Source organism: Rhopalosiphum maidis, chromosome 4 (genome assembly GCF_003676215.2).
Source record: "Rhopalosiphum maidis isolate BTI-1 chromosome 4, ASM367621v3, whole genome shotgun sequence".
Lineage (NCBI taxonomy): Eukaryota > Metazoa > Arthropoda > Insecta > Hemiptera > Aphididae > Rhopalosiphum > Rhopalosiphum maidis.
This window is the reverse complement of record NC_040880.1, coordinates 1,023,551-1,050,049: the sequence shown is the minus strand read 5'-3', so window position 1 is coordinate 1,050,049 and position 26,499 is coordinate 1,023,551. Positions and strand designations below refer to the sequence as shown.

The window sequence follows — 26,499 nt, the reverse complement described above, 5'->3', positions numbered from 1 at the left end:
CCATACAGAAAAAATTTTATAAGTGTATGAAATTTAATTTTTTACGAAATCGCGTAAAATAACGACATATTACAATTTAAATATAGGTAATATAGGTATAATATAATATATCCTACTAATATCTTAGACTAACAAATCAACTCTGTTCAGAATCGTTTTCATATACAATGATACCTGTCATTGCATTCAAATTTAACACATCCATTATAGTGACCTACTCTCCATCTCTGCTATACAGCAGAGCGATACCCACTTGCCTACCTTTTTGTTTATTTTTACTGATACTTTATTATACCTACATTAACTTATTCTAACATGAAATAATTTTGTTCAATTGAAGAATAAAAAAATTAAATTTCACAATATAAATATGAAAAGAATATAATTATAACCATAACATTACGATCTAATGTCACCTATATTATTATTAATTTTATCTTCTATAATATAGGGTTTTATTTTTATCTATGACCAGTACAGCAATTACATGTTTAGGGGCCCGTGTGCAAAATTTAACACATTACCACCAAGTCATTATAATTTATAAATCGTTTTCTTAACTATACATATATCATATACTAATACTGGTTATTTTTTATTAAAAAGAGTGACCAAAATATTTTAGTTTTTTTTTTTAGGGGGGGAGGGAGTAGGTAAGTCACATTCTTTTAATAATTATCATAAACTTTAGGAATCAATTTACTTAGTGAAACTTCTTAATTAAAAATATTCACAAGATTCTACACACACGGTTTTTTTTGATCATATATTGAAATATATCAATTAAAATTCGATAAATTATAATAATTATTATTATTTTATTGCTCTTAAATAAATAAAAATTGTCAAATGCTTTTATTGATACTTAATATAAACAAATTAAACTTTCATGTAAATGTTATTACATGTAAGGTTATATCACAATTCACAGTATACCACGCACACAGTCTTTTAGACAGTTTTTTTAATAGATAATGAACTTTCAAACTTTGAACCCTTCTATAGTACAGACATCAAATTGTATACAATAGGGAGTTGTATCTAGTTTTAGTTTATCACCTAATTAGAAGGTACCTAGGTTGGGTTAGATTAACATTTCGTATTTTCAAAGCAATGAACAAAATTCTAAAAGCTCGGTCTTTTTGACCGTGAAGCGTATGCTCTAGAGTTAAAATAAAAATTCGAAGGTCAAAAAATGCAGTAATTGGGCGAAATTCCCGTAAACAATTTAAAAATATATATATCGATATATTTATAAAATAAGTTTCTATTTTATTTGAAAAAATTTTTCATGATAAATAGTGATTTTCTTATACGATTAAGAATCTATACGTCATCTATAATTTAATATAAATATAAATGGTAATGAGTCATTTTATATATCATAATACAGATAAGAGTGTAATATATTGATAAAAAACAGCACCCGTGAAAATCATCTCTTTGTTTAGGATAAATACGTTAATTATTTTTTATATTTGACAATAATAAATTGTAAAATCAATAGCACGCGTGTCATTTAGATCCCTAAAATTTCAATATAGTAGGCGACAAATAATATATTATTTAATCTAATAAACTTTCGATGGGTATAACACTGGTGGTCTGAGGTGTATAACGTACGTTATCTTAATTTGTGTGGCAGTGATTATCGATTTAAATTTAAAAGGGTTATTTATTTTATACGATAAATTGTTTTTTTTTTTTTTTGAGATAAGAACTTTTTTTTTGGCTGCAATATCAACAAGGGGTTTTGAAGGGATCATTACTCGCATAGGTCATTTCCCGCGGGAATGTAACCCAAGTTGTGTTATTATATATACATATATATGGGTATGTGTATGTGTGTGTGTAATAGGTACACAAATGCTGTACTTAATTAAGGCTAAATGTCGGGTGGACTAGGAACCCAAGAGCCAAGATTGAAGTTTGTTTTATCTATTAAGGAGCAACGACATTGCTCACCTGCTTACATTTTCTCTCCGGGGAAATGCTCAAACACCATGGCTCGAAAAACAGCTGAAGATTTAAGAAGCCTCTTTATTTTTACTATTCTAATCTCTTCTTATCGCATACAAACATAAACATACAAAAACATACATTAAGTATATAATATAAAAAGTGTATACCTAGATAAAGAACCTGAACATTAATTTTTGTTGCATTCAATTTTTGTTATAGAATTTAAATTAAAAAGTATTTTTATCAACAATCGTAACTTTAGAAATTAAAAGTTTCAACGAAGGAAAAACTCTTGTCATATACTTAGCTTTACATGCTTGTAAATAAAAAAAACTATTAATTTAATATATACGAATTATTTTTACTTTCCCGAGTAGGAAATTATTTGCAAAGCTTGTCAATATAAATAGTGAAAAAATTATTTTTATTGTACAAATATTATAATTTTAAAAAACAAAAATTACTAAAATAATTTAGTTTTAAGAATGTCTCTGTTTATAAATATAATTTATGCGCACATACATATTAATATATCATACAATACATACAATAAAACCTCTTCATACTAGACACCAAGACACTCTCAATCACTAAAATTGTGCACACTATTCAGAATTCAGATGGTTCAATTTGTAAAATATTTGTAGTTTGTTCCAAAAAAAAAACGTTCACTATTTGGAGGTGTCTGAGGTGTTTTACTATGAAACATTAAAATTAATCCACGAAATAATGACATAACTTGAAGGATGATATAACTATTATATTACGTTATTATTTACAGTCGACTTTTCCTCTCGTTTTGTTCGTGAAAACGTAGATATACATTATATTTATACATAATAAATATAAATTTAGTTGTAACCTTAACGAAACACTCGTGTTAACGAGACAAAAGTAGTGCTCGAAGACAGTTGACACCCGCTAATAATGAAAATTCAAACGTACCTATGACACACCCATACGACTATACATACACGCATACAAAGATACTTGCACGTGCCTACATAAGACTAAACCAGGGCCACGCATAATATATAATGATGATGCTAGTATTTCTTGTTTGTCTCGTTGCGATACTATTGCAAAGACACCATTATTATAATAATACACAAACGTATGAGTACCGTGTATCTTTGTAATGCTGCACACGTCAATCTAGGAATGAACAAGATTATTTAAATTGGGTATAATAGTTAATAGTGGATGTAAGTTTTATGTAACTTCTAAATTTTTTTTTAAATATTTAGGTTTTATTGATGTTTATTGTTTAGACAGTGAGTAAATTAATTATAATTATTTACAGTGTGCTTGTGAGAATTGTCGAAATAATTTAAAGCTATCTCAAATAATGGTGTTAATTATTTTGTTATAATTCAAAAATATTATGTACCATAGACTCACGTGAACTTAAAACTTATATGTATACATATTATATTATAAATTTTACTATACGCGATACAATTTTCAAAATTCCAATGTAGATTTAGATATTATCTATTAATAGTATAAATATGAACTTATTCACTTTTTATATAGTATTTACAGAAGATATTAATAACTCAAAAGTTAAAAATATTATTCGGAATAAATAGTAAAAGAACTAATCATATAATAAATAATGCAATGTTTTCGAAAAGAATGAATAAAAAAATTGTATTACTATACGTAATACTAAAAGTAAAATAAAAATAACTATAATAACTGCTATATCAAAAAAACATATTATGAAATATACTTAGTGGCTTTTGCGATATAGGTTTTTAGACCGTATCAGTTTAGAATTGTTTTTCGTATTCAATAATATATTATTGAATTTAAATTTAACACACCCATTACAAAAACTAACTCGACACCTAAGTAGAGCAATATCCACATGTCAAAATATAGAAATCATAGCCGTGTATTGTAAGGTTTAGTAGACCTACTCAGGACCATATTTACCATTAGGTAGGAATGTAGGATAGGCAACTGCCTATGGTCTCCGTTATTAGGAGACCTTAAATTTTTATGAACTTTATTTTTTTTAGTATACAATTTTCATCGTATAAAATATAATATTTTAAAAAAATATTAAAAATGTATAACATTGTAATTTTGTTTGTAAACATTTATAAATAAATTGTAAATATTAATTTGTTTTATACAACTCATGTGTAGAGAGGGCTATACACGCTACTGTTAAAAAACGGCCATATTTTTTATTTTTCCTAAGGATTCAAAATGCCTAAATCAGACCCTGGCTCCACTACTTCTGTGAACTAGAGATAGTAAATTAATCTTAACTCCGAGTTTATATACATTTTATAAAATAATTTTTATAGTATTTAAATAGATGTAATTTGACAATGAATTTTGTAATTATTATTACTTAAAAATGGAGTCAATACTTTTTAAAATAATGAGTGTCGTTTGATAAAAGAATCACCCTATATATTTGAAAAAAAACCACTTCAATCACATTTAATAGTGGGCATTTAAATCCAATATTAGAGTATGAATATAAGTTACAAGACGATTAAGCTACAATTCAAAAAATAAATTTATAATTACACGTCCATAAAATCAAAAATTTGGGTTAAGTTTTATAACATTGGATGATGAACAAAAAAGGTTTGATTTTCAACAAGTAGGATAGTTTTGTTTTTAAACCCGACTTGGATATAATTCTTATTATTCATAAGTATAGTCATTGGTAATATATGTTAATTTTTTTTTTTTTAATAACCATAATTCTAGGTCACAGGGTTTGAAATTAAATAAAAATTTAAGTTATTCATTAACATAATTAAATGCAATGATATTTAAAACACGACTCTCGGTAAATTACTAAATGTGTATCTGTGTGTATATAAAGATCGAAACATAACATTTTAATCTAAATAAATTATTAAACCAGGAATATATGTTTAAATGATGTTAATTTACCAACTTTTTTTTAATTAATTTATTAAATTTCAGCAATAATGTATGTACTTTAGATATCAAATGCATATTTTATAACATAATTTAATTAAGTAATAAACGAAAGAATGTTAATCACAAGAATACTTTTTATTATTAATGATGCAGAATTTATGATTTTAAGCTTTAAAAATTGATAACTTATTTCAAATTTGATGGCGTATAAAGGATTTCTTTAACAACACCATACATATCATATATGTTTACCTGTACTAATTATCATTTTTTTAATCTCGTGACCCAAATAATGTTATGTTAGTATTCGTAACCTATAATATGGTTTTAAATGGTTATATTCTTATTATACAAAGTAAATTTTAAAAATACATGCTTTATGTATATTTGAAATTATATTTAAACATCGTTTAATTTTAATATCTTCTTTTATATATGATCATATATTTGTAGATCCAATCACCCAAAACACTCCATCCATTTGGAGATGACCGTAATTATAAAACTGTAGTGTATCGACATCTCGTATACTATATATTATAATAGTTTTATTATATCAGTCAAAATTAGTAGATATCGTTTGGTTCACGCGAGGGTAAAAGCGTTTTCCATTTCGAAAGGTTTTCGGTTAAAAGCTTCTCTATTGTTGCTCAGAATGTGGGAAGAATCATTTTATTGTGTACTGCAGACTGAAAAATACGACGCATGTACGGCAGCAGTAGTAGCAGCAGCTACAGCACCGAAGATAAAATACTTTATACACTACACACAATTTACACACGTATATACATTTATGTATACACATACACACACGGTTGTACTTTTTTTATTACATATATCCAACAAATACTAGTTTTTCTTCCGTCGTTCTTGACTGCTACAGTTTATAATCCTCTTTCGACGGTCAATAAATCCTTTACGCTTCAAACCGACGACCCCATCACCCCATACACACACTCATACAGACAATGCATATTATATCTATAGTTACATCCAGTGTGCTCTTTTTTATCTTTCCATCGTTTCATAAAATACACTGCAAGATTCCAAACAAAAATAATAAAATAGAAATCTATTTAAGTGTAATATATATTGTAAATATATATAATAACAATGCACGTGTATGCTTTAGCGTTATTATATGGTTGGATGAAAATATAAAATTAATACAAATCGATTAATTAATATGCACCATTAATATCTAGAACTTAAAATAATGATAGAATAGCTGGGTGAGTTATGATGCTTTAGTTTGAGCAGTAGTAGTCACATGATCAGGATTGCTGGAATAATGCTGTCGAATTACGTAATGCGTGTTGTATATAATGTGTATTTATGTGTAAGTGTGTATATTTTATGTGTGCACTTAATAATATAAAAATGGTAACGAGATTTTTTGCTAATAAATATTATTGTAATAATTGTATAATAATTAAATGTTTAATAGATTATTGTGAATACAAATAATTTACTAATAAAAACGATATGACCTAATTCTGGTCAAACAATATGATAAATTAATTGCTATTTAGAAACAATCCTTATAATTAAACCAATAAATATAATTAGACAAATTCATAGTATAATAAATAACAAAGTTAATAAAACTGATAAAAATACAATCTATAGCTCTTCTGGCCCAACATGGTAAAAAATTTAATAATTATTTAAAGAGTAAAAATAAAAAAATAACTTACAATTTTTGAAGAACAGGCTGGCTGTTACTAACCTAAATAATAATATAAAAAACACGCCAAGGGTAAAACAAATAAGTCCTTATAATTGACTCACAAGTCACGAAAGTACATAAAATACAAATATAGAAAATTTCAGCAATACATACACGCAAATAATTCAAACTTTCAACGATTAGCACGTAATACCTAAATTAATACTAAAAATATAGAATTTTCTTTCACAATTTATAACATAAAAATAAAAATATTTAAGAAGATTGACAATAATTAATTAACATTGAAGACAATCGTTTCGATTTGCACACAGCTAAGTGCCTTTTAATTTGGCGATTGGCACACGATACAATTTAATTAAAATATGAGCTTATAATAATAACGAGACTATTTAATCTTAGTTTTTATAGCAGTAAAAAAAAAAAAAACAGCAAACACTTTTTACTATTTGAGCAATAAAAAGAATATTTTTTACACGCCGAACTCATGACGACGTACAAAAGTACTCATCGCACAAGTGTGACACATTTGTTTTCCCATATTATAATAATATCATAAGCAATATTAAGTTCTCATTGATTATAATTATACAAAATTATAATGAGCACGGGTATGTATGTGTGTGACCAGCTATTCTTATCGTAAGCGAGAAAGATATTACTTTTTTATTGTTATCTTATTTAGTTGCAGTAAAAGCAAATATCAAAAACATAATCAAAAAAAAAAAGTAAAAAAAACAATGACGAGGGTGCAGAAGATCATCCACAGAAATATTACAACGAAAAATAAAAATTATATTTCATATAATAATATATATTCTAATGTACCATATATTATATTATATTAAAATGACTTTTAAATTATTGTGTGTATTACGCAGTAGAATAAGTTAATTCGTAATATTCTTACGTATATATGCGCGTTTAAGCCAATTTCGAGTTCGACGACTTATTTTTGCCAACCTAACATTATATTTGTTATTATTTTTATAATAAGATCTATAGGTATCTAACTATATTTGTTACTATGGCGCTTAAATAATTAATTATTTCAAAAACAGAAATATACATTGCAATTTAAATAAAACTGAAAGGTAATCACTCATTCAAAATCTACGCTTAAGACTGTTTAACACAAGTATTATTTTTAAAGTCCAACACTCGAACGTTGGTGAAAAAATACAACAAAAAATGCAGTTAACTAAAAAAAGTAAAAATAATCGATACAAAAATTTTAATTCCTCTTTATTTTTTTTTCTCTTTTATAATATATAATAACTACCAGTATTAAAAACCTTTCCTCTTATCTATCACTTTAATCTATAAAAAGGCAAAATGTATATATAGTTGGTAGGTATATCATATAAGGAGTGATTTAGCTACTACGAGCCCAACGATATTGTGAAGGAGAGGCAAAAGAGTTCTATCACATGACCATTAACAACTAAACATAATCACGACAAAAGCTCATAATTGTAGTAGCTAATAAATCATTAACTTAATATTTATCAAACACAAGGTGCAGAAATTCACAGCAGTTTATTGACGTGTGGGGGCTACACCTTCCACTACCTCAACAATTACTTTGTTAATCATTCTACTTTTTCTAATTACTTGTCTTAATAGCAACTAAATATCTAATTAAGTGTAACTATATTGTAAACTCCAAATTAATAATTCAAAACAAAATAATAATTATAATAATAATAATTCTAAATTTTTTTCGTTCTTTTTTCATACATAAACTAATGCAAAACACTTCCACGATATTTTATTGATACGTGGATCTTATTTAATATTATACAACAATAAACGACAACAAATTTAATAAAAAGTATTACAAACAATAATATTTATTGATGCTAGGTAAAATTATAATATACTACCATCATAGTAAATATAAATTTGATGGATTTTATCACACTGTTATTCGAACGTTTGAATGTTTTAAAAATACGAACGTAAATTTAAAAAAACTGGCATCAATAAAATAAAATTTCTTAGTAATATAAATTACACTCATAACAAAGCAATGACAATAATCCCAATAATTTTAGGCGCCAGTCATTTTCTGTGTATATTTTTTAATTGACTGATAAGTTTAGTTAACGTTGTTATTGGTATTTTCTAAGCCGAGTATCAATAAATCACTCAATAAATGTTATATTACTTTTTGGTTAAGTAACTTTTTTAGAATGATAGCACTGATAACAGGGTGGCTTAGGACATGTGTGAATTAAAATAATAGCTTTCTATAATTAACTAACAACGATATTTGGAATCGCTCGTATAAAAACAGCTATTTACATGTTGAATATTAGCATACGTTTCTAACTATATAAAATATAACAATTTTAAAATGCTCATAAATAATAATTCGCTGGTATATCAATAAATATCAGAAACAAGATATATTATACAGATTAAAAATACTAAAGCAGAACTCTCCGACCAATAAACCGTTATATTCACTTTGAATTCGACAATAAAAATAAAAATTCGTTGAGTATTTATGAGTATCTTATCTGATAAGATAATCGTTTTAAACTATAAATATATATATATATTTTAAAACTTATTCTGTCAAGTTATTTTTGACTTACTGAAGAATTTAGAAATATAACTTAATATGTAGTAAGTATAATATTATGTTATAAACCTAGTTGATATCAAACACGTATATATTTATATGAATCATATTGTGCATGTGTATACAATTAATAACAGATATCACATTAGAAATAGAAAAAATTACATGACACAAATTAAATTTATATTTGGCTGCGACTGCGATGATTGATTAATTATTCGTTAAATAAATTTATCCATTAGCGTTTAAATTTTAAATTATTCACATAAGTATTTAAATACTTTAAAAATATTTAAATTCTGAAATCATTGTTCATTCGTTACTACAGCATAACTATATTAAAAGTAGAATTAGGTCTTTGAAAACATTAAATGTGTAAGTAATAGGTGTGTATATAAGATAAGTGTGACGGAGAAAAGCGAGCACGGTGTTCGCAATACGTTTAAAAATAAAAATAAATTTCCTATGTAATCGAAACTAAAACTGGCGTACAAGTTAAAAACACACACACGTATTATACACATATACGCATATATATAGTATATATCCATGAAAACATGAGTTTGAATATTTAATTAGAACACTGATTTAAAATCATTTCCATATTATTAAAGTAACAGCGATAAAAGTATTCTCATAAAAAAGAATTTGCGCGTTTATATGTAAAGATAAAAATAATAAAAAAATTACTTAACACCCATTATTGAAGTAAAAAAAACAACTCTTCGAAAATACCACGTACGATGTATAGATACATATAAAAAGTATAATCTATATGATAATGTATACGATTAATTAGGGCGAGCACGTTGTTTTAAAATCAGCCAAAATTTAAAATAATAATTTCTTACACTTTCAATGATGCCTGACAAAAATATCACCAAATTTAGAGAATTGAATTCGAAACAGGTGTACTGTGTACCCATAATGCAAACCTAGAAACAATACGAATTTAAAGATCATATTTAGAGAACATTGACTACATTATACACTAAAAATACGTGCGTAATAACCATAAATTAACTTCAGAGCTATATGTATAATCTTTTTTCTCTCATTCTCTACCGAAATATATTACAATTGTGTAAAAATTAAAATAGAATCATGTAATAACAAAAATGTAAATATTTATTAAATACAATTATGTATCTCAACTATCTATCTTCAACATAAGCATTCTTAATGGAGATAAATAAATCTTTGAAATATTAATAATTTATATTTATGTAAAATTAATAAATATAACGAAGGATAAATGGAGATCTAAAGAAATTGGTTACTGGACATCTGAACCTAATATATTAAATGTTCTAAAAAGTCAAAGATTTAGAGTTTAGACAAGCAGAATATGTGTGGTGACCGAAGCACTAAAGTATAAAATAGAACCTAAAAAAAGTCACAATGTGGAAACCAGATCGAACAAACTCAAGAGGATGGACAAAACCGCGGGGTACAACTGAATCAGAGAAGATAGTTGAAAGTAACTAGAAACAGTGATAGAAAAAGGGTAGTAATAGATAAAGAGGTAAAGGATAAACGCTAATAGGCCTGAAACAGCCTCAAGCCTCGAATAAGCAAAAAATAAAAATGTGAGAAATTTGTTTTTTATTTTAAATTTAATATACATAATATATAATATGTATATAAGAATATTAATATTATTTTTTAATTTAACATTCTAATTTTTTTTATTTTAATCTTATCACGGCTGATTTTGAAACCAAAAATTAAACTAGCTTACTAAAATTTATTATTTTTATGTATAATATATAATAATATTATTTATAATTTTAAATAATTGTATTAACTTTTTAAAAAGCAAATTTATAAAAAAACAATAATTTTGAAAATAGTTATTAAATGATGAAGCTAGTTTTGAAGTCGATGGATTCGTACGCCGTTTATATATTGTTATTACTTATTATGATTTATTGATAAAATTAACATAAACAAGCACATACACATAAACTGAACTATCTCCAAAAACATAATAATAACAATACGAAAGCTCGACTGAATATTGTAGGGTCACCAATACCATCATTTGCCCAAACGATATATTACATGTATTCACAGAGTGTGCAACACCATTTTCTACTTGTTCAACACGGGAAAACGCTTCGAATTATATACTGTGTATATACGTATATATATAAGTATACAATTCAAATTCGGACCAAAACTCTCTCGACTAAAGTTTTCAAACGCTCCAATTGGTAGCCAAGCACGTATAATAATAATAATAATAATTCTTTAACACGAAACAAGAACCCCGGGCCGGAAGTTATTTACTACATTTATATATTATATATAATACACACAACTACACTGAATTCAATACGGTCGCCGTCGACGGAATAATGCTCTAGAACATATGTATATATATTACACTTGTGGTTTAACTCAAATAGCCGTTCGGATTTGACCTCGTTTTTTTAAATGTTTTTATGAACGCAGCTTTGTGCAGTTATATTTTTCAGCGTTTTCGAAAATAATAACGATTAAAAATCAAAAAAACGTCACTACATACTAGCTATACATAGTTATATACATTATGTTATCTATTATAAATAATGATGTTTTTAAAATTTTAAAATTTTTATTTTTGTTTACAGATAAATATGAAAAAGTTAAATGGAGTATTAAATTCCAAGTTAAGTCTACACCAAAGGGCAAAGAAGAAGAATGATATTGTTTTTCAAGTTTTTTTTTCTTATCAATAAACGGTCTGCATAAAAATTTTGTGATATTCATTATCATTATACACAACGATTTATACAAACACTATGTTATATGTAACGAAAAAGTTATATTTTTCAAGGGAGTCATTTATATAACAATATAATATAATGCTGTGCGATAGTTTCACGTATTTGTAAATTAAACACAAATTATACCCTGAACAAAAAAAACATAGCATTGTTGCTATTGTGCGCGATACAATAATATATACATATTATATAACTAACAAAGTTAAAAAAAACAACAACAATTAACGTCCCTTGTTAGTTTTAATAATAAAAAAAAAGCTAAAAATAGACATACACCTATTCAATGTTATTGTGTTACTATAATTCATAACAGTTAAATATATATACAGGATGTAACAGATGTACTTGACCAGAAAAAAAAAATAAGCTACTTAAACGATGACATAAATTGTTAATATTATATGTTGAGTAAATAATTTAAAAAATATACTCATGTCAGCAAATTCTCAAAAATCATATTTTTAAAAAAGTTGTTACGTTCCAAATTAATTTGATCAAAAAATATTTATATTTTAAAAAAATTCTTAAAAATAAACTACTTGACTTGGATAAATCTTTTTACCATTAAAATTGTTCTTATAATCAGATTCACAAATTAGCTATTTTAAATTTAACAAAAAAAATTTAAATCAAAGTTTAATTTTTTTATTTTCAGTACTAAAAAACAAACATAAAAAAATTGAATTATACTTGAAGCGCTAGGGTCTTTTACTTATTAAATAAAAAAAAAATGAAAATATTATTTAGAACAAAAGCTAATCCAAAAGTCAGTTCTATCTGTTACACCCTGTATAAACAACGCCTTATAATAATAATTAATATTGGGTAGCCTACCTAGGATAGATGCATTAATGACAGTATACTCGTATATATATTTACGTATACACCGTCATAACATCTCACGCAATTTTCTACTAAGTGGAAATAAAATTCGAATTTAAAAAACAGTCTGAGGGCTACATCGCCTAACGAGAATTCAGCGCTATAGTTTTTCTTCAATACTAGAGCTGTGCACTATATACTTATACATATTATATAAATAGAATATTTCCAGTTATACAGTACACATAGACACGTATTCAAATCTGTAGAGGGAAAGTATAAAAGCTTTTTTCTTTCATTCCATTCTTGTGTGGCATATATATCATATTATATAGATATATATACCTACTACAACAGCTCTTTTTTTTTCTCACCGAGTTTTATATGCACTCACCAAACCGTCATACACCCCACGCTATAGTTATACACACACACTCACAAATACAATCACACGGTGGCTGATAAGTTTTGGACCAGGAAAAAAAATTCGTATACACACAAACACACATAAGCGTCGTCGACTACAGTAAGTAAAGTCAGCAGCCGCCGACAAGTGAGTACATATAAATATGTATAATAGTTAGAGACTACCCTCACACTGTAATAAGGGTTAGGAGATACGCGCGTGAACAGTAAGAGACAAAATGAGTTTTAAAAAATTCAAATCCTACTCGGCCGCCACGTCAGTGGTGGTAAGTCGAATGACCGGCGGTGAAGGTGGGTCGAGAGTTGAAAAGCGACGGATCGAATTCCCGCTCAGCGACGGTATACACACGGAAACGGTGGGTCTCTCTCTCACTGTGTGTGTGTGTGTGTGTGTGTCTCTCTCTCTCTCTCTCTCTCTCTCTATCTCTCCAACCGCGCATACAAAAGGTGTGTCCGAAAAGACCGGTAGCGGCGTCGGCGGCGTCACGTTCACCCGCCATCACTATCGCCACTACCTCCACCACCACCACGGTTACGGCCGCCTAGGTAGTCTTTATATTATTATGATGATTTTTTTTTTTACTCTCTGGGTTCTTTCTTTCCGTCTGCGCGCCACAAACGATACCCGGCGGTGCAGTCGCCCTAGATCTGCCGCTAACGACGAGGCACTGCAAACACAGCCCGGCAACGCCACCGAACGGCAGCCCGACCCAGCTACACGATACACGGTGTTGAGCGGCGGGCGTGTCCGTGGTGGTGGACCCTAGACCCGGCGCGTACAGAAGCGTAGCGCCGGCGCACAAATACCACGGCAGCGTTAGCGATCGATACGCTCAGGCTATACACGCCTCCGTGACCCCACTGCCGCTGTCTCGCGCCAAAACCCGACTGTAATGTTTTTTTTGCCTTTTCAACCACCCCCGGCACGCTCGCAAACCGTGCTTTGTCATTTCGTGTATAAGAACGCATATGCCACAAAAACGATATCCTCTATGTGCGATCGGCAGTGAACGTTATATATACTATGATTATGTCCCGGGTATACGTGGGGCATTATTGCACGCGGTTTAACAGGTGTGTCGTGACATCAGCTAGGATAATATTATCCAGTGCGGTATACCGCAAAAGGGCGTCACAACGTGAACGAGACGAATTCAATGTTACAGCCATCGTATATTATAATCAAATAATCAAATAATCAAATAATATTTTATAGTCAATACTTTCCGCCTGTTAGTTTTCCGTACTGAGAACAACAGATGTACAGGCGTGATAGTAAGTTGCACGATTAAAATCATAACTTCCTAACGATAAACAAGTGTATGAATAGCCATTTTAAAGACAAAATAATATATTATTACATTATTATTATAATACAAGTATTCGCCTTGTTCTGAAACCTTATATCTCAATAATAATATTATTATTGTATTACGACCGCATTTTCACATCTACAAAATATATTATTTACGGTAACTAAAACGGTGGAACTTGTCAAACCGTTTTGCGTTGTGTCGAAAATTGTCCAAACCCAGCCCAATCTACTACCATCTCGATTCCTAAAACGTTTCTCCGCTGACGATATTATATTCCAAATGTTTCGATCAATGTGGCACTTTCCAGCATTAAAAAACATTTCTAACCTAACCGAGCGGTAGTCCCCGAAGCATAACATTTGTATCAAAGTATTGACTATTTATTTATTTATATATATCAGGGGTGAGCAACTGGCGGCCCGCGAACCTTTTTTATCTGGCCCGCGTTACATTTTCAAATTACATCATACAATTTCAAAGTCAATCGTCTATACTCTATACTACGTCTATGCTAAATTAAAATGCATATTTTGAATGACCTTTTTATTTTGCTCTCTATACTCTGGCTCACTAAATTTTAATTTTTTAAAAATTGGCCCTCTAATAACTTAACCTAACCTAGAATGCTATAGGCCCTATACTATAAAGATACCACGCAAAATATTGGTCTACTACTACACTCATATTAGTTTTTTCGGGCAATTAATCATAAATATATTTTAAATACGATATTTGTTCAAAAATATTTAAAATTATGACATAACAAAAATCACAGTGTATAAAGAAATAATATATTTTACTAAATTTATTAATATGATATATTTTATAAAATATTTGTTTTATAATACTATATTAATAAATTTAAAGTTAAAAATATGTATCCAGTTAAACTATACCTACATATTAGTTGATATTACATATTATTATATTTTAATTTGCTTTTGAAACTATGCTAAAAATTTTGTTCTTAACGCATTAACCTAATAGTATATATATACTCAACTAAATAAATTAATATCATATTAAAATATATGTATTAATAAAAACCTTTAATAATTTATGATATAATTTCATTTACATCTTCACACTGAGGATATAAATAATTAAAACTATATTTTATTTTTAATAACAAAATCAGTCAGATTTTGTGATATTGAATGCTGCAATGATATTAAATTGCCTATACAAAGTGCCGTTTTTAAATAATATTAATATAGAACTGTTACGGTAATAAATTATAGTTTGACGAGAAATATACATAAGACTTAATTTACTTATAAAATTTCAAAACCTTTACAAAACCTTTGAACTGCCTTTGAATTAATATTACCTATTAGAATATACTTATATAATCGGTCAATTCAATTTTTAATATACTTAAGAAAAAATGTATTAACTTAACTCCATGAAAAACAAGCTCAGAAATATTTAACGAAACGCGTATGATCGATCAAGTATTTACTTGTACCTAAACTTGTCATACATAAAACAGCATATTAATGAATATTCAATCAATAATAATAAAGAAGACCAACTTTAATAAATTATAATGAAAACATGATAGGTATAATATGAATGAAACAAATATAATAATATCGATCATATATTTTTATACATATCACTAGAGTAGAAGACGTGTGGCATTTGCATATTTGTTTTGCACAGTCACAAAAATAGCAGAGTATGAAATAAATACGTAACATGCTTTTACAAAGTTAGTTTTGAAATTTTATTTTGAGTTTTTTTTGTTTTTAGGGCATATTTCATCCATTTTATACTTTTGGAGACATATTTTAACTTAATTAATAATTTTATCAATTTCTTCTCTACTGACGTTTTTATTTTAATTTATACAACCAAAATATAAATTTATTTTTCATTTTTGTTGTATAACATGGATTTTAACTGTCCGTGGGCACATGTTTTTCCTAAAAGTGCTTGAAGATCACCGAGAAGACAATATGATTAATTTGTACTTATTTTATAAATAAATAGTGTAGTTTACAATGTAATTTCATATTGCCGTTAATTTGATACTTATTTGTAAATTTTTAATTCGCAGAACAAATAAAACTTAATTCAAAATAATAAATTATGTTAAATTAAATACAAAAAACAAATAAAAATATTCTTGTTTTTATTTTTATTTCTAAAATGCACATTTTGATTATATTTTTTATTTCGCATATAAATGCATATGGGTATTCAAATTCATATTTGGTGATTAATGGCTACAAGTCCCCTGCCCTTCATATCACTTTATCAATATTCACTATACATCTTTTGTAATATTAGACGCGGTCAACAGTTTTTCATGCATAGATAAGTACACATAATATTTTACACTAGATTTGATATTCATATACCATTGTCGGCTATCATATAATATGTATATTTTCTTTATTATAATACATATGTTGTATCATTATATATCCTTTGATAGGGCACATGGTATTTCGTTATTAATAGTTCATTGATATGATACACTGTTTGATAAAAACTATCTCGTTTATTACTTGAAATTAATTCAAATCAGTATATTATTAAAGGGTCTCGTAACATTTAGTTATTAGTTATTAGTTAGATATTTAAATTTTAAATCACTTTTTTAAAGGAGTATTGCGGAACTTATAGAATGTTTTTGACTTAAAAAAACTATTAGCTTAACAGTTAGCTATAATTCAAAGATACGAATTTTGATAATCATTATTATTAATAATATTTTGATAGAATAAAAAAAAAAAATATTTTTCAAAATATCGTTAAATATTTAACTGATAAATACGAGTAGATATATGTTAGATTTTTATTAGGTAAAATGTATGATTATTAGGTAGATTAATCCAATTTTTACCAAAATTATTCCTAAAGGTACTAAGTACATATATTATTCAATAATTGACACTAATTGTTATAATATTATAGTTCATACAATATTGCTAGCTGTTATTAATTTATAATTTAATACCGAAGTACCGTATAAAGGTGTGAATGAGTTGATGATATAAAATATAAATAACTTTAAATATGAATATTTTAAAAATGTCATTCTGTATAGTAAATAGTAAATAATAAATAATAATATACGTCATGGTGAAAAGTCGTGAACTGAGAACAATGTTTTAAACTAAAATTGATATTATATGTTTAAATATTTATTTTCATTAAAGTTCGAGATCAAATCTCCATAAAAAAACTGTACATATTTATTTTTGAAAATTGTAGCCATCTGTTAAAATAACTTATGAAAAACCTTGTATTAAACTTTCAAGACTTTCTAACATTTTTAACAACGAAATGAATTACGCATTTTTACGATTTTAACGAATTTTATCAAAATTTGATATCCCAACTACTTAATAAAAAAAAACAAAAATTGAGCCCAAATATTTTAAATATTTTTAAATTTCTATAAAAAAAAAAGCGTATGTGGGATATTGTGAACATTTTTCAAACTTTTTCGCCAAGCATTAATAGGCATAACATTTGTTATCAAAACTTATAACAATATTCATAAATAACTTATAGTCTCAATACCTAAATAATATCAAGTATATAAAAAAGTGAAGAAATAGTGAAATTTAATTAGTTTTCAAAATATATTGTTTTTACGTTATTTTACGTCTGATTACATCTAAAGTTGTCAACATTTACGCTTCAATTGATTATAAAAATATGTGTGGATTTACGCTTAATTTTTTTTTTTATCTTATTTAGAAACACTATGAAGAACCTTTTATTAAATTTGCAAACTATAAGTATACATTTAAATAATTTTAACGACGAAAAATACATCTAACTTAATTTTAGTATCGACTTTGTTTGTTAAATTTTTAACGTTTTTAAAAAAAATTTAGATATTTTTTTATGATAAAATTAATTTATAATGAACTTTGTGCTACATTTTCAAGCATTTTTACTATTCAAAAAAATGTTCATTAAACATTAATTTAAAATAACTAAAAAAAAAAGTCAATAATTTAAAATGCTTATGACTTTAATCCTTACAATAAAAGCCAACATTTTCGAAGTATAATGTATATATTATGTTAAGGAGAAAAAATGTAGCCTATAGTTATTCATTTTTAAAACGTGTATCTATAATACACACATATATATTATATATACTACACATACACAGATCATTGTAAATCAATAATACCTACATTTATCACTCCACTTAAAATTTTATGTGACATTTTATCAATTTTATTAGACTTAAAAATGTAAACCTTATAAATTTAAGAATAAAACCGAGAAAACCATATAAAAAAACTAAAACGAAAATAAAAATACACCTGTGTGTGTTAGAATAAATAACTAAAAATAATTGCACATGAAAAGAAAAGTTTTCATGACAATGAAGATATGGGAAATTAAGACTGCAAAAAATAGTTGATTCCAAATAAATAATTCATAATGGAAAATATATAATTTTACCATTTGAAATATATGGGCAAAACACGGTAGAGATATTAACGATGAAGTATTCAGGTAGTAGTTGAATAATAGTTAAAACAATTTTTTTGTCATTTTCTAGATTGGATGAAAGTATACTGCAGATTTGATAAATAACACAACTTATATTATTTATCATATACGTTGAATAAACTCAAGTTGTTATTTAACAAGACATCTTCACAGCCCACTTTCATGTGAACTTTACGTCGTGTAAGTATACGTTATGCCATTATAGGCCTACAATAGGTGAATAAGTTTTAATACAATTTATGCCATGTAGATAAAACTCTAATACTTTGCATTGGGAATATATGCGATATTGCGGGAAGTTCTTGTTTAAATTTGGAAACAAACCAATAGTAAATTGATTTAGTGATCAAAATGAACATGTTTTAGAAGCTTGTAGGTTCAAATCATATTATGCGTGAAAAACTCTTATCAATTAAAAAATTGACGTTTTGTGATCGACAATTTTTAGAACTGATTAGATTTGCAGAACAAAAGTTTTTATAAATGAATCATGCAATGTTTGGAAAGATTACGTTTGACTATTTAACTGTAGATTTATTATTGTATTTTTTGTTAAGAACCTGAATAGCGATCTAAGGGAATAGGACATTACAGCGCGGCCGTTATAGCGCGAATAATATCGGCTCAAGGTTTTTTTGGCGCAGTTTTATATTTCTAAACTTGCCATCTTTCTATGACAGAATTGCGAATATCTTTATTACACCTCCGAAAAAATTTCTTACGATTAAAATTAAATTGATCAAATACGTACATATAACCATCTTGTACAAAAAGTTTATGACCACGATTTGTTTGTAGGTAAATTACGGATATTACGGTTATTCGGATGAACACAACACTTCAAATACCAGTTACGAAATAACAACTTGTGTCTCGTGACAATCTTTCAAATTACACATCGACCAAATGTTTTATCCCTTATTAATTTATCTTAATTACTTTACCTAGAGCATAGGATCTTGGCTATATGTAAGAGCGATTGTAAATTCCGCCCGAAGTAAACAAGCAAAAATAAAGTCTATGGTAAATTCCACCCAGGAAAATATATAGGTAGAAAAATATAGGTACATATAAATTCGGACGTAGCCCATTCGGCTTCCATTTTACAATAAGGTAAATTCCCAAAAGGCTCGCACCGAAAAAAGTTTTACGAATAGGTAAATTCCCAAACGGCTCCAGTTTTTTTACAACACGAATTCTTTCCTACTTTATACAGACTTAGGAATGTCTAAAAAGAGATTTGGATAAAAATGTGTAAGTGTACACTAAATAAATTATTATTAAATAAAAAAAATCATATATTACTGTAAATTAATTTTTATTAAATTTTAGCGTTAAAACGCTAGAAAAATGTAAAAAAAATGTATGAATTATATGTATATAAAATTATAAAAAAACAGACATTGGGTAAATGTTATTCACACAATTTTTTAAATAATCCATACGTGTTATTTTATTCGATGAAAACTCGTCAATGATGTTTTCAATGAAGTTCTGTTTTTTTTTTTTAGTATAAATACGTATAATATATAATTAATTTCGGTATAGAAATTATGTTCAATGTTTCAGTGTTTTTGGTATAATCAATATTTTCGATATTTTGTGTTCCGTTTAATAAATTTAAAATTTAAAAATACGGTACACCGATACATCGAACTCAAATCGATCTACTGGTATTACCGTCAACAGTATAGGATTTCACCTGATTGAAAACTTTTACAAACCGTTTGAGAATTTACTTGATCGTAAACACTTTTTCGACGGGAACCGTTTGGGATGCGCAGGTAAATCCACCCAAATTTACAGGTACAAAAATGGATTTGTAAATTCCGCCCAAAAAAATTAATATTTTTAAATCCGTATTTGCTAATTATATATGATAACTATTGAATTAATATATGAAATATATATTTATTTAAATACTTATAATGATATGATATGATATGATTCATATTAGTATTAAAAAAAATAATATGACACACACACACAAATTTGTATATTAACAGTAAGTAATAAATATATTCTTTTAAAACCTATTATATTTTATTTATTACATTATGTTACATATTATGACTGCCCCTCCTGCTGTAAGCTTGTTTATATATATATAGATAAAAAAAATAATATTAAAAATTACTTTGTAGAAAATACACGGTTTTATTTGAAAAATACAAAAAAAATAACTTTAAACTTTTAAACTTCATTAAATAATAATTCTTATTACGTATTTCTTATTTCTTTCTTACTTATAGGTAGGATGTGTTTATTCACTATAAATTTTTTCGTGCGAAATTTACGTGTGCCCGTACGTAAACTGCGGCAAATTACATCTTTTCTAAAAGTCGATGTACAAACTACAGCAAAAAAAATTAACATTATACAATTTGTAACAAAACCAATTATCATCTTATATAAGCTGCAGTTATTTATCTTATACAAATAATATATAAATAGGTACCTAATCTAACCCGATACGAAAATACATACATATTACTACATTAGATATACATACATACATCATACATTATAATATATAATTTATGTATGTATCTATATTATGTTAATATATCGTTTAATTAATAATGTTATGTTGAATACAAATTGATAAGGAATTCCAAATTAATTTTAAGTTTTAAGCAATATACTAAATATAGGTTCCTTTACAATAATAAAGGATTATTACAAGTGATAATACTACTTAGTACGTATTTACTAGTGTTAAACGTCAGTAGAAGAAAATATAGTTTAAAAAGTGCTGTATCATTTAATATTTAATTTAATATGAAACTTACAACTATGTTTAGCCAGAATGTCAAACAATAGTATTAAGCAATTTTAAATTTAAATTTAAATATGAATCAAGAATAAGTGATTATAAGACATGGGAATACCCAAATAAAACATGCACTTTATATTATACATATAAGTAGGTAGGTATATAAGATAAATTGTTGCATTTTGTATAATGTATCTTATCGGTTTTGTCGCAGATGGTATAATGTTAATATTTTTTTTTTGGCGAAGTTTGCCATCTCCTAAATTCTTAACCTTTTCTGGATAATGGACCCCTTCTCTTTGAAGTATAACATTGTAGAAAATTAACAAATTTATTTTTGGGTTATTTTAAAAAATATCACCTACAGTATTCGATATTTTTTATAGTAGTATTGGATAAGAAAATAGAATAACTGATAACTAAATACTATATCTATATAAGGATATCTAAGCTCTAATAAATATCAAGCGGTTTGACAATCCACTCAATACGCTGCCGTGTGGACCTGTCATAAAAAGCCGGCAAGATTGAACATTTAAAATTCCGCACCAAAATAACCTCGCAGTGAAGTATGATCACGTAAATAGCCCGCCGATTTGTCCTAGAGTCTAAACCCGTGAACTAACCTATCGCATACATGAACAAAGTAATTAAAGAATATTAGAACAAAATCATAAAGGTAAGTGACGGTGAATAATTACAGATATAGTTAGCAATAATGAATAAGTTCACTGTACAACTTTTAATAAGAATTTTTATAAAATAATGCAGTTTCTATTTCTTTATTTAAATTATTAATTTATCTTTACAAATACATAAATTTTTTATAGTATATAACATAATCTACTTTAAATTATTTATAAAAAAAAATAAGGATTCCATAATTAATAACGAATATTATACTATAATTCTTCTAACGTCCAGCGTATCATTTAACTTTACTAATTAATTAATAAAAAATATTATTTATTTTTAACAATTAAAATAGTATAATAAACGTATATGATAATTAATTAAATATAGCAGGGTGGTCAACAACCTTTTTTTATCTGGTCCACGATACATTTTCAAATTATATCATACAATTTTAAAGTCAATCGTCTATACTCTATAATCTATATTTATAGTCTTATACTCTATCTTATCGATATAATAATCGTTATCATGTATACTATATGTATACATATAGCTTTTAACCGTAGCTATTAGAACTGACCTATTCAATTTATACAGTTTCTTTGTAACATTCGTGTCATATCGTCGTTGAATTTATTATTTTCGTATTGTTTTTCGTAGTGCTCAAATGTACGCAAAAAAAGCGTAAAATTGATGACGAAAACAGAACTTTTATCACCTCGTGGGAGAATGATTATTTATTTATTTTTAACAAGCAAAAAAACCTCAATGTATAGTATGTTTAAGCGTTATTGCAGTTTTAAAATAATACAATTAAAAAAGACATTATATGACAAATAATTTATCTAAATATGAAAAATATATTGGTGATGCAAGAAAGTGTTGCAATTGATCTTAAAAGAAAACAAAATGTGATGACAAAAGCAACAGCTTCACAACAATCAAGTTTATTGGCTTCATATGTTATTTCTAACGAAATAGCAAAGTCTTAAAAGTCTTTGAGTGATGGCGAATTTGTTAAAAACTGTGCAATAAAAATGGCTAAAACAATAAATGAACACAAGTGAATTTGAAAAAATATTACTTTCAAGACGCACATTGAGACGTTGTATAGTTGACACTGATAAGTGATAGTTCAATTCGTAACACATTGCAAACTATAATGGCAAAATGTGCGTATTTTTCGATTGTACTGGACGAAAGCAAAGATGTTTCAGATGTAAATCAACTTTTGATATTTGTTAAAGTTATATCTCCACAATTTGAAGTGTATGAAGAGCTATTAGAATTATGTTCCTTGCATGGAACTACCAAAGGAAGTGATATATTTAATGCAATTGAACCATTAGGTGGATTTAAAAAATGTCATCGGTTGTGACAATGTGACCGATGGTGCCAAAGCAACCTAACCAAGGTTGGCAAAATTATGCTAATATAAATATATAATAACTTCAGTTAGAATTATGTGATTAGTAAACAGATCCATTATTATCATCTACAAAAGAGATTGACGTAAGCTTTTAGAAAAAATTACCTGTTGTAAAATATCCACTTTTATGAGAGTTTGCTTTAAAAATGTTATCCATGTTTGGAACTACTTACATTTGTGAATACACATTTTCAAATATGAAGAAATAAAATCAAAACAAAGAAATCGTCTTACAGATGAAACATTAAGTCATCTACTTCGTGTTTCTTCTTCCGAAATAGAAGTTGATTTTGCCGCGTTATCATTAGCAGTCACATATGTTCTCAAAATAGTATTTTTTGTATACAAATACTAATATATACTGATATACTAATATACTAATATATTAGTATTTTTTGTACTTAGTAATAGTATTATTTATATTTAATTATTTTCAATAACCTTTTCACTGTTAATATTCACATTATAAACAAAATAAATGCTAAATTAAAATGCATATTTTGAATGACTTTTTTTTTGCTCTATATACTATGGCCAGCTAAATTTTAATTTTCCAAAAATTGGCCTCTAATAACTTTCAATTGCCCATCCCTGAATTATAGTATAAATTAATATTTAAAAATATTAAAATTAAACAAATTTTTGTTAACCATAAATAATTGTTACCGACTTTTACTTGATTGTAAAATGTTCCTATAAGTCCCCATATAAATAGAACGTACATGACAAAAATATTTAATTTATTCAGCATAATTTTGACAAGATACATGTAATTTATTAATACGTTAAGAGATACATTAAAATATGTACAAAAAATTATTTTTAATTGTATTAGGTATGATCAATTTGTACATGAATAAAAACCAAAAAAAAAAACAGATTTTAAATTATGAACAATGAGAGAAAGCTTTTTTAGTTTAATAACAAAGATCGATTTTATTTCAAGCAAATACCTCTTTAGTAACTAAAATCTAAAACATACGGATACGAACAACTTTTATGACTTAACTTAATAACTAGTTGCTGTATACGTAGTGTTAGAAAATTCGGTACTATCCGATCACCAGAAATAATAACCCAAGCTATAAATTGAAATCAATTGTTTATTAATTTAGGGAAATAAGCATGGTCTAAAATTGTTTCGCTTAAATCCTCAGTAAGTACATATAAAAAAAAAATTTTGCATAATATTTAAAGATTTAAACATATAAATACAATTACTTTCAATATGGAATATTGTTACTAATGAGGGGTGTGGGGGCAAAGCTCCCACGGCTTATTTTGCAAAGAAAGATTTAAGCCCGGTTAGGTTAGGTTAAAATAAAATTTTAAATTCCCCTAAAATTCAATCAAATCTCCGCCTATGGGTTTCAAGATATTCAATTTATACTTCCCATTGATTACATGTACAATGATTTATAATAAAAACATAATTACCAAATATCGTTACTACATATTTACAGTTACCTGACGTTTTATCCTACGTGAAATTTCAATTCATCATGATTAATGATAATGCAAAGTTAAAAACTATTTTCATGTGACTTTTACGAATTTTTGACTTGGTTAGCAAAGTATCAATTTTCAAAGTTGAGGTTAATACGTCACATGACTAGGTTAGTAGATCTTAGGCCATACTACCAAATTGTGTAAATAACGTAACCATTAAACTACCTACAACCCTCCTTTCATCAACTATATTTCAACAAGGCATACAATTTCGCAATATGTTTGATTATAATTGACGTTATTAGAAGTTGAAAAAACTAATTAAATTTTTATGTCAAACTCGAACCAAGATGTTTTTGATTATTATAATAACTAGGGCTCGGAAGTTGATGCATTTTGCATTTTTTTTTTTTGGAACTTTTTAGACGATGCTCTCCTGACCATAAATGTGTTTCATTAGCATGTGAATCTGAACAACTAATTTTTTTTTTGTATTTTTTGGTGTTTTTTACTTTTTAGGTAATTTTCCCACATTTTTAGTAATTTTTTCTGATTTCACATTAATTGACTTCTTATTATTTCTTGCCGATAACTTACTTAAAACTTTGAAATTAGTTAATTGAGATGAGTTTATTTCACCTATTACAGTCGTCGTTGTCGTGTTGTAGTGAATATTATGGTACCTAAATTGTATTATTTTTCGTAATATTTTCGAAATTCCGAAAATTAAAACGTCGGTTAATGCTCGTCTACGTCTACTATATTTGTAATTTTTTTATTTTATTTTTATTTTTTAAGTACATTTTTTGTCATTTTTATGTCATATTTGCTTTTTTTTTTTAAGTTATTTTTTAATATTTTAAGGTCATAAACTTCCGAGCCTTAATTATAATGCAGGTGATCTTTAGCTGCAGTGACGTAGCCAAAGTAATGTTTTGGATATCGAAACATCCTCCAACCCTCCATCGGTAGTATTTACGCAAGATATATATGTATTTACTATATGATTTAATTTTCTACAAAATGTTTTCATATGGTTCTAATAATTAATCGAAATTAATTTGATATTATTAATATGATGAAATTAGTGGAATATACAATTACAACGCCCCCTAAAAAAGTCCTAGCTAGACGCCCTATTTTTTTAGTTTTGCAATCAATAAAAATTAAATACAATAGTGAAAATGCAAAATATTAGTTATTACTTGTTAAGGTTATTATTACA

At 26.7% G+C, this 26,499-nt stretch overlaps 2 protein-coding genes across 5 annotated transcripts in view; both read right to left on the bottom strand.

Moving 5' to 3' along the window:
- LOC113557604 (neuronal calcium sensor 2) overlaps window positions 1-26,499 on the bottom strand; it is an 85,318-nt gene that overhangs the window by 56,601 nt on the left and 2,218 nt on the right. The window lies entirely within an intron of this gene.
- The window catches only part of LOC113557624 (neurocalcin homolog), an 88,882-nt gene that overhangs the window by 60,169 nt on the left and 2,214 nt on the right, over window positions 1-26,499 (bottom strand). The window lies entirely within an intron of this gene.